Below are 15597 nucleotides of genomic sequence, written 5' to 3'. Positions count from 1 at the left end.
TAAGATGGGACTTCTTAGAGTGTCTGGTCCTTCCCCTGGCTTTCCTACTTGTCCCCTCCTTCAAGTCTCTTTTCTTGCAGAGAGGTTTTTTGAATGTCCAGCTTCTCTGAGAAATCCTTGTTCATCGGGAGAAGGGTGTTTATGTGTGCATATGTGTGTGTGGGGGGGGGTGTATAGGTAATATATGTAATTCTTTCCGTAATGGGTGTGTATGATATATGTGTGTTCTGTGTGATGTGTGTTCTCTGTAATACATGCACGTGTGCTGAGTGTAATGCATGTGTCTCTGTAGCCTGTGTCTTATGTTGTGTGTGCGATGCATCTGTGTCTAGGATGCATGACTCTGTGTATAGTGTGCTGTGTATCTATGTTGTAATATGGGTTGTGTAACATGATTGTGTGCATTTTGCATCACAAAGTTTGCCCTTTTTCTTACAAATTACTGTGTTGGGCTTTAGTAGCAGGTTCATTCTTGGCTAGTTCACAGTCTGTTCCCAAACAGGAGTTGAGTGGCTGTGGGTATGGCCCCCAGGGAGCTCAAAATGACTTAATGAGTGAGTTCTTCACATCCTCTTCAGTTTCTGCACTCGTATGGCCTGGGCTAGTGAGGACAACAGTAGTGTCAGGATACGTCTCTTGCCCTTCCCTGGAATTGCTTACAATCCAAGAGTCAAACCAAAAAAGGCTCATTTTCTTTCCAGTCATCACCTTCCTCTATTTCCTTCTCCCAATACCTGTCCCAGTTCATCTTGTATAATTACAAGAGCATCATGGGAATCACCTGCTAGTCACTCAAATATCAATTATTCTAAGGGACAACCTTCCAATGCAAAAGACACTTATTTAGCTAACCGTATCTTTCCTTCATTTATTGTATTATTCCTGTTTTATATAATATTCCTCTAAGACTTCTTATTATTATCCTTACATATTACTATATGTAATATAATTATTTTTATATTAGTATTCCTTTTCCTCCAACTTTACAGGATTTGCCACATAACCGGTAATCTGTTGACAAAATGTCCTTTACTTGGGGGCCTGGCGCAATGTTCCACCTTCACTCCTGAAATCTAGATAGTGCTCACAGGCTTTTTTCCATAGTCTCCTCTACCAACTGCTGAGATTACAACAGCCTGCTCCCCCAGCAGGCTTCACCTCTTTGGAATCATTTTCCTTTTTTTTTAATGCTATTTAATATCTGTCACTTTGTGAAGAGTGAGCTTCTCCAGGCAAAGGACTGTGCCTACTCACCTGAGGTGGGTCCCCACCTGGGACCCCAGTGCTTTGCAAATAGATTCTAGAGCAGTAAGTAAACAACCAGTGTGCTGTTTCTCCCACCCATGGAAATGCCCAATTACATTAAAAACTGCTTTAGATCGAATTCAGGGTTACAGAATATGACAAAATTTGAACATCAAGTAAAGAGATTTCCACATAGCTCTGGCAATACAATAAAGAGAATCGTGGCTTCTAGAGACTCTTGCTTCAATACAGAATGTTGGGGTATGTATAAAACATAGACATTTTGGTTAAGGAGAATTTACTCTAGTTGTTCATTTGAGGCCCTTGTCAGAAACAAATTTCGTTGTTAGTGCTCTTCTCTGCAAAGACATTTAATGCATGCCCAAGAAACACAGGGTCCTTTCTTCAGGAGGCAAAAAGATTAATCCTGTCTGGGAAAATCACACACAAATAGTCCCAGTGACAACTGGGGAGATCTGTGTCTCTTGTATTCAATGCCCAAAGAGCAAGGAGCGCCAGTCCTGTCAGACTCAGCAGCCCACCACAAGGGCCACAAGTAAAGGCTTCTGATGATGTGCAAGTGTCTTCAGAAATTGACACTTAATGTTAACTTAATCTTCAGATCTCCCTCTTTTGTAAGTATTTTAAATAAATGATATATGGAAGATTATAATTCAATAAGAGGGTTAATTTGAAAGATAATTTTGAACATCAAAGATGTATCCTGTGATATAAACTTGAGATTCCCTTCTGGGTTGATGTTTATCTAAATTATAGAGCCAGCCATGGACTTAAAAGTCAAAATCAGCCCTCCCTGGTGCCACAGTGGGTTAGGACGCAACACTGCAAGCGAGCCACAGCCACTTCAATGCAAGTTTGATCCCTGGCCCAGAGGTGACCCACATGGCGCAGCAGACCTCTCCTCTCTTGCCCGCTGCTCCCCTCAGCAGTGTACTTTGTCATTTGCTGTTCTGTTCCCCACTCTGTCTCTGGTGAATCCTCTCACCGCCCCTGCACCTCTGGCCTGCACCCCAGTTCTCTATGCATCAATCAATCTTTAAAAAAAATAAAAGGCAAAATCATAAAATTAAAGCTCTGCAATGATGTCACAACTCTTGGAGAATGACTTAAAAGTGAAGCCCCGGGTGTGCTCAGGGGCCCTGCTTGTGAGGATGACTCTGCTACTTCTTCATGCTGCACCACAGAGCAAGCGCTTCCTCTGTGTGCAGAGAGCAATCGGCATTGCTCTCTGGAGGCAGAGAGGGTTTAAATAATTCCTTGCCAAGGTAGAAGCTTCTCCTGGAACCTTCCAGGAGCCCAGCACACCCTCCTATTAGTCCTCTGGGCTGGGATTTGGTGTTGCCTGCATCTTCCACTGCATGGAAACAGCTGCTCATCTGTCTCTGTCCCCTGAAATGCTTGGTGGGTGGCAGAAGGCCAACCAAGGGCAACGTGAAGCCACTCAGGGTAAGTCCTTCCCAAGGCAGCGAGGCCAGTGGGAGAACCAAAGAGAGCTGGGCCTGTTAGCAAAGTAGAGAGCAGCCGCCGCCGTCAGCCCTGGGGATGTGAGCTGTGGATCCGAAGGAGGAACGTTAGCCAGGATGATGAACGAAAACTGAAGCATGGAGGACAAGACAGTGGGAGGAGCAGAGCAGGGAAACAGAAGTCTGGTTGACAAGTGGGAGTGGAGGTGGCCGTGGCTGCATGGGGGTCTCTGAGGCAGAGCTGAATTCCTTGGGGAGTGAGGCATTTAGTTCCTGCACAGGACTAAAGCACCGGGGACCCACTGGCTGGCAACACAGGAATCTGGATTAGAAAACTTCCCTCTCCCAGTTTTTGCACTTTATAAAAATTTTTCTTTCACCTCTTCTTTTCTTTTTTTAATCAGAACTATCAACAGTAGGGAAAACATCATATTTGTCCCAGTTCTGGTAGCTTTAACCTACATGAGAGTCTTAGGTCAGGACCCACAGGGATGCTCTGAGAAACACTGAGGACTCCGTTAAGTTCCGTCCCCAAGCTAAGCTGTCTGTTTTTCTCATCTTCGGGTTGCCTCATCCTCACCTTCATCCCCCCACTTTTCCTCTCCTCTCTGGGAGTGGGCAAAGCAAGGTTCCATGCCACTGGTCAGAGCAGGTGGGGCAGACACAGGAACTGGGCGCCTGGGGTTGGGGCCATCTCTCTGCAGTTGTTACACTGTCTTCTCTCCACAGGGAGCCACTGAAACAGCTGGGACAGAGTGTGTTGTCATCACACAGTGACATTTGTGCTTGAAGAGACTGTGCTTCAGAGTGGACAATGGCTGCAACAGTCATACTTCTACCAGTAAGGGCAGATGGCCCAGGAGCCCAAGCAAAAGAAGGTGCTGAGGTCAGGGGCAACAGCAGGAACAGGCTACCTGGGGGAGCTCAGGGAAGGGCATGTGCCTTCTACTTTCACTCCATTCAAGACATTTTATTTTTTAAAAGATTTATTTATTTGGTCATACAGAACTGGGATATAGGCCAGAGGTGCAGGGATGGTGAGAAGATTCACCAGAGACAGAGTGGGAAGCAAAACAGGCTGATCGACGAAGTACACTGCTGAGGGGAGCAGCAGGCAGGTCAGGAGAGGTCTGAGGCGCCATGTGTCATCTCCAGGGTGGGGATCGAACTCATGCTGAGGCGGCTGTGGCCAGACTCACAGTGCTGCACTTTAACCTGCTACGCCACCAGCGAAGGCCCCTATTCTAAATATTTTCTAACCTATATTACTAGTGCCTCAGCAGTCCCTAGGGCCTAGTGGCACCTTGGAGGTGACCAGAAGATGAGGTTGCTCGGGGACTATCGGGACTATGTTGCTGAGAGACTCCCAACCTGGCATCAACAGCTGCGTCTGAATATCTCTTGGGCCATGGTGCCTTTTTTAACCCAACTGTGTCTAGTTACTGACTAGGTATCAGGGAGATTTATAGGAGAAAAATAAAGAAGAGCGTGGAGCTGCACTACAGAGCAGTGACGTCCCTGGAATGCGGGACTCAGCACGTCTTGCTCACTGACAGACAAGGTGCCAGCGATGACTGGACTTAGTGGTTCTCCTTGCACCTGATCTGCTGAGGCCAGAGAGGCTTTACAATCCTGAAGCCCCTGGACTCTCACGTGAGTCAGCTGCAAGGGATTTCAATGTCTTCTGAAAGCTTGGAGAGGATTCTCTGCCCACATTTCTAAAAAACTGTCTTATGGAAAGAAAATAAAAATAGCCATCATCCTGATGGCTGCTATTTATGGAGTGTGCAGTCTGTTACTGCTGGGTATGACTTGTAGATTTGTGGGTATTACTTGTAGAATTGATAAATGCACTTTGAACACTTACCAATGGTCAAGCTCAGTGACTTGAAACTACAATTGGTTGTTATTTTATCTTATGACAGTGTGGTTAGAAATTTGGACGGGTCATGGTCAGTGGGGCTCACTTCTGCTTCATGACATCCAGAGCCAGGCTGCAATGGCCGGCATGACGTGGGCAGCAGGAGCTGGGGCCTGGCTGGCTTCTTTGCTTCCAAGTGCAAACCTTCTCCTGCTTAGATTAGGCATGCTTACAGGATGTCAGCCCGAGGGCATTGGGGTGGTTCAGGGTTCTGAGAGTGCCAGGAAGGGCAACTGCCTGTTCTGGAACAACATCACTTCTTCTATGTCCTATTGGCCAAAGCAGTCACAGGACTCATTCAAGTTCAGGGGAGCAGGAATCCTAGCTGTCAGTAGACGGTTGTCAAAGATTTGGCCACTGTTTTCTAATCCACCATATTTTTTAATTTATTTATTTACATATATTTTATGTCATTGTTCATTTTTAAAATATGTGCTTCCTCCCCCCAGTTATACTTCCCTTAGAATTTCCTTCCCCAATTCACACATGCACCACCACCACAGTCCCCTGTGTTCCTCCCTCCCTCTTTCTGACCCTTCTCCCTCCCCCTCCCCTCTGGATGTCTCTGGTTAATAATTGTCTGCTTGTTTTTGTTTTGTTTTGTATTGTTATTATTTCTTCCATTGATGTCTTCTTTGGTTCCCCTATATGATTCTGATAAGTGATACCATCCAATATATTTCCTTTTCCTGTTGGTTTATTTCACTAATCATAATTCCTTCCAGCTTCATCCATGTTGCTGCAAATGGCATGGGTTTATATTTATGATCGCTGAATAGTATTCCATTTTGTATATATACCACATCTTCTTGATCCAATCATCTACTTGAGGCATTTGGGTTGTTTCCAGGTTTTACCTATTGTAAATAGTACCACAATCAACATAGAGGTACAGGTGACATTATGAATTACTGGTTTTTTTTTAGATTTATTTATTTATTCATACATATAGAGCTGAGGTACAGGCCAGAAATGCGGAGGGTGAGAGTATTCACCAGAGAGGGGTCAGGAGAGGTCTGCCTCGCCATGTGGATCTCCTCGGGGGCAGGCGGGGATCAAACTCATGCGGAAGTGGCTTAAGCTTCTTAGTGCTGTGTTTTAACCAGCTGCACCACAAGGGAGGGTCCATGAATTACTGTTTTTTTTTTTTTTGTAACCTTTTGAGTAGATCCCTGGAAGTGTCATATGGTAGCTCCATTTTTAGTAGTCTAAGGAACTTCCACACAGCTTTTCATAGTGGTTGTATCAGTTTGCATTCCCACCAGAAATGTAGATCAGTTCCTTTTTGACCACATCCTCACCAAACCAACATTAGTTGTTGCTAGTTTTCTTTTCTTTTTTTTTTTGGATATGTCCCATCTTATAGTCATAAAGTAATATCTCATTGTGGCTTTGATTTGCATTTCCCTGATTATAAGGGATGTTGAACATTTTTTCATATGCTTGTTGGCTGTTCTCATTTCCTTTTTGGAGAAGGGTCTTTTAAGTTCTTCTACACAATTCTTTCTTTCTTTTTTTTCAAGACTTATTTATTTATGCATACAGAACTGGGGAACTGGCCAGAAGTGCAGGGGTAGTGAGAGGATTCACCAGAGACAGAGTGGTGGGCAGAACAGGCAGATTGACAAAGTACACTGGTGAGGAGAGCAGTGGTTGAGACAGAAGTCTGCTGCGCCATGTGGGTCACCTCCCTGCTCAGGGATCGACCTTGAGCTGAAGTGGCTGAGACTAGCTTCTCAGTGCTGCACTTTTGCCCATTGCACCACCAGAGAGGGCCCTATTCTGCCCATTTCTTGACTGGGTTGTTTACTTTGCTTTTGTTGAGTCCTGTGAGTTCTTTGTATATCTCTGTGATTAGACCCTTATCAGTTGTATGGGGTGCAAAGATCTTTGCCCAATCAGCAGGGTTATCTTTGCTTTGGTCAAGTGTTTCTTTCGTTGTGCAGAAGATTTTCAATTTGATGTAGTCCCATGTATTTATATTTTCCTCCTCTTTCTTAGCTTTGGGTGGTGAGACTTTAAAGATGTTAGTGAGATGCATGGGTTGCAGTTTACCTATATTTTCTTCTATATATGTTATAGTTTCAGGTCTTATGTCCAGGTCTTTTATCCATTTTGAGTTGACTTTTGTGCATGATAATCCACCACATTTTTTTTTTTAAGATTTATTTATTTACGCTTACAGAACTGGGGTACAGGCCAAAGGTTTGGTGGGTGAGAGTATTCACCAGAGACAAAGTGGGGAGCAGAACAGGCAGATGTACTGAAATACACTGCTGAGGGGAGCATTGCGTGGGTTAGGAGAGATCTGCCACACCATGTAGGTCAACTCCCTGGCCGGGTATCAAACTCGTGCTGCAGTGGCTTCAGAGAGCTTTATAATGTGGTACTTTAACATGTGCCACCAGAGGGAGCCCATAATCCACCACATTTTTCTTATTCCTAATTAATGGAAGAGGAAACTGAGGCCCAGAGAACCCAAATCCTTTATATCAGATAAGAAAGGCACCTGAGGCTGGAAAGTATTGCCTCTAAAACTTCTCTTTCCAATACAAAACCCTGTGCTCTCAACATGGAACATTTGGTATATAACAAGATCAATTTTGTTGAGAAGCAAACTACTTTCCTAACAGGATGTAGAATAAAGCCCATCAAATCACATGGCCTCTGTCTCTCCTGACTTAGCAACACTAACTTCAGAGGCCCCATCCACTAATCAGCTACGGAATCTAAAACTTCTTTTCAGTTTGAAAGGTTGTTCTAGGTAAAAGAGGACAAAATTACAAATGAGTAAAATCACCAAGTTAAATGAGAACTACCTGATTCAGGACAGGTTTCTTTCCCCAGAGGATAGAAATAGATTTACATTATGAAATAAATAAGCTGGAATCCAATGGGAACCTTTTGTTATTATTAGATTTCCTCTTGAGAAGGATTTGTAAATGAAAACATAACTTGCTATTTTAGTATTTTGTTTTTCAAGGAAGAAAAACCCTTTGCAAAAACAAATTGAAAAGGAAAAACTTATCCATTTCAAGCACGTGTTTATTTTCTTATTTGCCAGGCTAAAACCATCTTCTTTCATCCCTGATTTTGTTGGGGACTGGGAAGAAGATAATTTTTGTTTGTTTTTGTTTTTTACTTCTTTCAGACCTTGAAGATCTCTTTTCAAAAGTGAACAGTGCTAAATGCTTTCGTATTCCACCGCATTTCTGAATCTGCACCCGACTCACCAAAAGCCACAGCTGTGTGCCTAGAGCTCCCCGCCGTGGCAGGAGAGGGAAGTGCAGGACAGGGCTGCTGGCTTACAAGGAGGATTTGTCAGCATCTACTACTGAAAGTTTGTGATCATGGTTCTCTCATGATCTTGTTTAGTTTGTAAATCTTTTTAATCAAAGTGTAATTGCATTATAGAATTATATAAGTTTCTGTACATCATTATTTATCAATGACTGCTTATCTCACGTTAAGTTCAATTCTATCCTCGTCATACCATTGAATCTTCTAACACCCACCATTTCCCCTTCTTTTGCCCTTCTAGAATCTCTAGCTTGGTGTTCAATAGCCTTAAAGTTTATTTTCCGTTTATTTCATTATTTTGCTGTTTTATGAAACAGGTACGAGTGAAATCATTTGGTGTTTAACTTCATCCATCGGACTCATCACTCATACCTCTTGCCTAGCATGTGACCCTACCAAGGGCTTCTTCCTCCACCTGTCACTTCACCGCCATGAGAATCTGGAGAGAAAAACGGGTCCTGCAGCTGCCTTTGCAACCGGAGTGCAATGGCGGACTAGAAAGTGACCTTACACACCACGAAACCTTTATCCCCTTCATCAACATTTGTGGACTTCCCATCACACCGGTAGAAAGAAGCTGTGTTATTTAAGCAAGAGACGTGCCGGGAAGACTTCCAGGCACATGAGCATACTGCCTGATTTGGGGTGGATCTTGATAAAGGAAGGCAAGTCTTGTCTCACGCATCTAAACAGTGTGTGCCCGCTTCCTTCCTTCCTCTCTGGCCCCCTTGCCCTCTCTGAATGACCCCAAGTATGCCCTCTGCTCTTCATCAGTGGTACTGTTAGTCCAGAGAGCCCTGCACCAGGCGGTCTTACCTCTGGGCCATTATGTGCCGCCTGCCATGAGGTAGCTGCCGGATCTTACCCTGCCTCAGCCTCCCTTCCTGAATTGGGACCAGCCTGGATCCTGTCTAGCTTTCCATCTGTAAAGACTTATTTCCTGCTTTGCGCTCACTCCTTCAAACACAGCCTTCCCTAATTGCATGTAAGTTCTTTCACAATTTTCTGTTATGTTCACGGCTCTATCTCCAGTCTGGTGCAAAGAATCTATTCCAGAAATATTTGTTGAATGAATGTACAAAGAGTGGATCGTATAAACTAAGCTTACAACTCTTTATTGCCTTTTTTTAATATTTATTTATGCATACAGAACTGGGGTACAGCCAGAGGTTCAGGGACGGTGAGAGGCTTCACCAGAGACAGAATGGGGAGCAGAACAGGCAGATCAACAAAGTACACTGCTGAGGGGAGCAGTGCGTGAGACAGGAGAGGTCTGCTGCGCCATGTGGGTCATCTCTGGGGCCCAGGATCTAACTCACATTGAAGCCACCACTGTTCAGCTTAGCTCTTCAATCTGCTGCACCACCAGGGAGGGCCCACAACTTTTTATTTCTAATTGGGTTTATTAATGGGATGTAGCTATGAAAAGAACATTTGCAGGATGGAATCAAGTCATCTGTGAGCAGCCCAATAAAATACGTAACAGGAGCCCTCTAAGTTAACTTTGTAGAAGGCTTATTTTTCATTCAAAGGTAAGTAGCAGAAAAATTCCACATTTTTCTGTTTCTTCAGAAAAGTAATGTTCATCAAAATAGTTGTGTTGTCCAAGTGGTTGTGAAAGATATATGTTATTATAACATGTTGATGCTATAGATCTTTCTAGCCTTACACTAAGCTCAATTTGGGGGCAACTTTGTGTAAAAAATAGTGAGATAGATCTCTTTTATGTGGAAAGTTCACTTAGCTGTGAATGAAAAATACTCCCAATAGCTGACTATAGTCCAAAGTAGCAATAACCACTTGTTTGGAAACGGGCTAAAAAGCATGTGCAAGTAGCGCCACCGTGTGTTGACTTGGGAGAACTGCAATACCGCCGAGGACCAGCAGAACCCGGCGATGCCTCTGCGGGAAGTCTTCTCAGTAGGCTCTCCTGAGCCATTTGACCACAAACTTCAGTCATATATAATAATATGTAAAGTTATGTATGATATAATATGTAATTTTTCCCAATTATTTTTCTTTTTCAATTGAGAGTGACATTTTAGAACAGAGAGCTAAGAGTGACAGTTTAGATACATAGGAAAGTATGCTGTGGCATTTTTCTTTAAAGACATTTGAAAATCTATAATGACTTTATAAAGGTGCTTTTGGCCTTTGTTTGGATAAAACTGACAGTGCCATTAGGATATATATATATGTATATATATATATATATATTTGGTTAGTGTTAATTACATTCTGGGGGGAAAACTAAATGTCTATGAAATTAATATAGAACATTATCTCTCCATATTCACAAGTCTGATGCATGCTCAACACTTCTACTCAGAAGTGCCAAATCTAACCTGGAATGGACAAGTTTGCACATGTCAGGTACCTGCGAACTCAGGTGCAAAGAAATCTCCCAGATTGAGCCCATATTAGAGAGCAATTTGGTGTAGCAAATTACTACATTCATGCTTGATGTGGATCACTTTGATCAGATCTAAGAGAGTAGTGAGTACTTGGTGATATAAATTTTTATTGAGGCATGAGAAAGAAAATGAATTGAACTGGGATCTGGTGGAGCTGTTATAAAACTTCTATGAAATAGAGACCATTCTACAGTCCATTATAGTTTTTGGAGTAAAATGGCCTGGGCTTAAGTCCAACCTTCCCATTTACTGACCATATGACCTTAGGCAAATTACTAAATTTCTCTTATTTTTCCTCCTCAGTGAAGATAATAATTGTGTTTCTAAGGTGCAATACATAACATACTTCACAGAGTTTGCTGGCAAACAGTATCACAGGGTTTTCTGGCAAACAGTAGTTATTCAAATACCAGGGCCCCCCAGGGTTGGAATCTCGGCTGCTGTTCTTGATCAAAGGGTCAGGCCAGCTGGACAGTGCTGCCCACCCTCAGCACTGTGCCACCCCCTCCCCACTGAGCTCCATGGGGGCTCTGCAATGGTGCAGGCCACTGCCCGTGCAGTCCTTTGCTGCCGCTGGTGACCTGTGACGCCCCTGATCTCCTCCAATTTCACACACTCCTTCTTTTTTTTGAAATTCTGAAAATATGAAGAAATTAAAAATGATGATTCTGTGAAAAGATCATGAGGAGACACCAGGGGATTGTGCTCCCCACTTCCTGCTTCTTACTCCCCACCCTCCTCTGGATGCCTTAGCTCTATGGTCAGCTTCCAAGGGTTGGTTTCACTGATATCTTTACCTGACCCTTTGGTTTCTCTATATTCCACCTGCAAATAACACTATCTGGTATTTGTCTTTCTCCATCTGACTTATTTCACTGAGCATAATCCATTCCAGGTGAGACGTGAGACTTCTGAGTGGAACTATGGAGCGTGCATCAGACTTGTGAATATGGAAAGATAATGCTCTATATTAAGTTAATAGAAATTTATGTTTTTTTTCAGCAATGTAATTAACACTAACCAAAAATTATATACAAATCCTAATGGCACCTGTCAGTTTTATCCAAGCAAAGGCCAAAACACCTTTATAAAGTCAGTTCAAGAATATTCTTTGTTGTCCAAGGGAGAGGACAAGTTTGCATGTGTAAGGGGTACCTGCGACCTGAGGACTCAGGTGCAAAGAAATCTCCCATGTTACAGAGCAAATTACTCTCAAAGAATCATTTTGAATAGATCCAAGAAAGTAGAGAGTACTTGGCATTATAATTTTTTTTTTTGAGGCATGAGAAAGAAAATGAATATCTAAAGTAAGAGGAAATCTTGGCCTCAGGTGGGGTCACGTAAGCCTGCAGCTTGGGGAGGGTTGGAAGCATGGAACAAACTCTACTTGAATTTGGTGGCAGCTCCTGTGACATCAAGAACTCTTTTCAGGGCCCTCTCAGGGGACACAGCAGGTTAAAATACAGCACTATGAAGCTTCTGCAGCTGCTGCAGCAAGAGTTTGAATCCTGGCCAGGGAGATGACCCACATGGTGCTCAGACCTCTCCTGCCTTCCCTCAGAAGTGTCTTTCAGTCAGCCCATCTGTTCTGCTCCCCACTCTGTCTCTGGTGAATCCTCTCACCCTCCCCCACCTCTGGCCTGCATCCCAGTTATTATATGCATAAATAAATAAATTCTAAAACATATTTAAAGAAATGATTTCATAAGAAACCAGTACTTGGGTTAAGCTGCCGGTTCTAGTTTGGAAAACTATATACCATTTATTCTTTGCTCATATGAGCATAATTTCCATTCTTAGCTCATCCAAACTGAAATCCTAATTTATTTTTAATGTTTTTTGTTGTTTTCTGTTTGTTTTTTAAGTTTTAATTAATTAATTTAGTTCTGCTGCAACCATATCAGCCGTGGACCTCCCCATATTGCCTTGTGTCCTGTTTTGCTCTCCCTCCACTCTTCTCCCCTGCTGTATGCCTCAGATCTACGGTCAGTTTGCTAGTTTTTTTCTTAAGCTTTTGTTTGGCTTCTAATTTAAATTCCCTTGATCATTTCCTATCCCTAGTGGGGGGAGGGGAAAGGAAGACAGAGGGGGTACCAGTGACACTACTATCCCTCACTCCTTTCTCTCACCCCTTTTCTGTAAGATGATTTGACAGTTTGCTGTTCTAAGGTCTTTGGGAACATAGAAATGTCAAATGCCATGTGACTGTCGTGCCTTCTTTCTCTTTTTCATTCTTTCTCTGTTGATGTTTAAATAAAATTAGATTTAATTCTGTGTCCCCTCATTGATCACAAATTCCATGAGGACAGGCATTATGTCCTTCTCAGGGTCAGGACATGCTACTACCAAACATGCCATCTTAGCATATTTAATATTTTAATTTGAAGGAACTTGACAAACAGCAGATGCGGAATATCGGAGGGGAAATTTTCCTCTATCCCTCTAGGTCCTTCCAAGGCTGAGTAATCAAAACAATATCAGACATATTAGTAGGAAAAAAGAACAAAGTTAATCAAATACATGTGGGGAATTTATAAGACTGTAAATTCTAGAGTCAATGGAACACATTGGTGGTTTTTATCCTGAGCTGGGAATGGGGTAGGAGCCTGGGGTGTCAATGAGAGGAGGGGGTGTGGACAGGGTGACTTATAAAAACCAGATGCCCTGTGAGAGAAAATCAAAATGGCATCAGAGGTAGTTCCTGGCTTTGTTCCCCAGAGGGGCATCCAAATTATCCAATGGAATACTTCAGTCCAGAGAGTACCGTGGCTTGGAGTAAAACTGGCCTATCTTGGACATCAGAGACCAGGAAGACCTTGCCAGAAATTTATGGAGGATATTCATGCTTCAGGGAGTAAGAGGTGGGTGGAGAGAGACACTTGAAGGCTGTGGTTAGGAGTAGGAGACAAACCACCACAGATGGGACAAACCATCATAACACTGAAACTCAGCTGGTGGTCACGGGGACAAAGCTAAACAGTGTGGGAACATACTCATGACTGAGGGGATACATGTGCAAAAGAGCTGGGTTGTTCCTAGTTAGCCAGGTCCTCAATGAAAGGAATGAAGTATACTAGGTGGTGGTCCAATTTGCTACCCCTCAGGATTCGCACCGACCTTGAGAGATTCACTGAGAACGCACAGAAACAGCAGAATCTCAGGTCTGGCCACTCAGAAAGGAGGGTTATTGGCGGGGCTACAAACAAGAACCTCCCTTCACATTTCAGCACTCAAGCTAGCCACTTGAACTCTCTTGGTTCCTCCCCCACCCTCTTACTCAACAGCAGATCTCAGACCTACAGGAAGAGCAAATACACAAAAGCCAGATAAAACTATAGTTCTGGTAAGGTAGAAATGTAATTAATGAACATAAAATGCTAATTGAAGATTTAATAAGAGGGTAAGGAGTAGCAGGATGTAAAAAGATGAACACAGGAGTTTTAAAAAATTCCGCAGAGGCCCTCCCTGGTGGCGCAGCAGGTTAAAGCACAGCACTAAGAAGCTTAAGCATGAGTTCCATCCCTGCCTGCCCCGGAGGAGATCCACATGGCAAGGCAGACCTCTCCTGACCCGCCCGCTGCTCCCCTCAGCAGTATACTTCATCGTGGATCTGCCTGTTCTGCTCCCCACTCTATCCCTGGTGAATCCTCTCACCCTCGGCATCTCTGTCCTGTACCCCAGCTCTATATGAATAAATAAATAAAAATTCTGCAGAAAGCTATGAAGGCAAAATACATAAATAGAAGATCAAATTGATAACCTTAAAGGTAATGCACAAAGGTTACAGGTGGAAGAAGGAAGGGAAATATGAAGAAAAAATGAAGAAACACTGAATATTATGTGATTGCATTAAGGAAGGCAACATAAGGATGTCAAGTAACACAGAAGAAGAGAGAGAAAAGGAACAGTGCACCTATTTGAAGAAATAATAGAGGATAATAGGTACAATACAATAAATAAGACAAATAACAGAATATTTAAAGTGATGAGGGGGGAAAGCAGGCAACCTGTAAATACTACCAACAGGCTTACATCAGGATTCTCTGAGGAAACCCTATGCGCAGGGAAAGAATTGAATAGCATAAAAATTGCCAGCAAAGTATACTACATCTTGCAAGACACTCTCACATATAAGGAGAACTAAAAGTTGAGGAGTTTCCCACACTGATCTGCTGTATAAGAAATGCTGAGAGAGGCTTTATTATCTAATTTAAAGGGAAGAAAATTCACAATAACTGAACAGGAAATAGATAAAACGAGAAAATGAAAGACAAAATGTCCCTAGCAAATCTTCATATAACCATAATCACAATAAATGTCAGTGGACTGGACTGAACTCACCAAACAAAATGTATAGGATGCCATTTGGGTCAGAAAACAAAAACCAACTTTCTGCTGATAGGGAGAGGGAGAGGGAGACCCATCTGAATTCCAAAAGTAAAGCACTGGAAAATAGTCAGTCAAGGAAACTGAGCCATAAAAGGGTGACACAGCCATACTTATCAGATAAAATAGACTTCTAGTTGAAAAGGTAATAAGATAGAGATGGTTATTATGATTAAGGGATCAATAAATTAGTAATATATAACACTAATCAATAGAAATGCACCAAATTAAGGAGTTTCAAAACATACAATATACATGTATTGATTACTTTTTTTTTTTCTTTCCTACAAAGTATATGAGTCTTAAAGTTTGAGAGCAGCAAGCAGAAGAACTAGTTCTGCCTGGGAAATATTTAATATTAAATAAAATATCAGCAATACTTAGGTAGATAAATGCTGATGGAATGTTTAATTATTCTGAGGATCTCAGACAGTTGAATAATGTAATTCAGGTAAGTAGCAAATGAAATCAAATTTGGTGCTTAGAAGATGCTAGAAGAAAGCACCTCCATTTACTACTATTATAAAGCGATAGCAAGGTAGGGTTAGTCGTGGGAACAGAAAATATTTTTTTCAATGGCCATCTCTTATGGACATTACATGGAAAGTGCTAGAGAAACAAAGGGCTTTATGATTCTGCTGCTGTTTCTTCAAACTCTTTCAGCATGAAACATACACTATATTGAAAACCCTATTTTGGAGTCACATTTCCTGAAGCATACCAACCCTCATGGAGAGATGCCTCCACTGTGCCTGAAAGAAGCCTGTAAAGATGAAGGGCTGCTGTGGGAAATTGAAACAAGCATCAATAAGTCTACTCCAGTTTGCTACCCTTAGCTCACGCCATT

Source organism: Condylura cristata, unplaced genomic scaffold (assembly GCF_000260355.1).
Source record: "Condylura cristata isolate star-nosed mole 26May11 unplaced genomic scaffold, ConCri1.0 scaffold00016, whole genome shotgun sequence".
NCBI classification, from domain to species: Eukaryota; Metazoa; Chordata; class Mammalia; order Eulipotyphla; family Talpidae; genus Condylura; species Condylura cristata.
The sequence above is the reverse complement of the archived record's forward strand: the minus strand, read 5'-3'. Positions refer to the sequence as shown.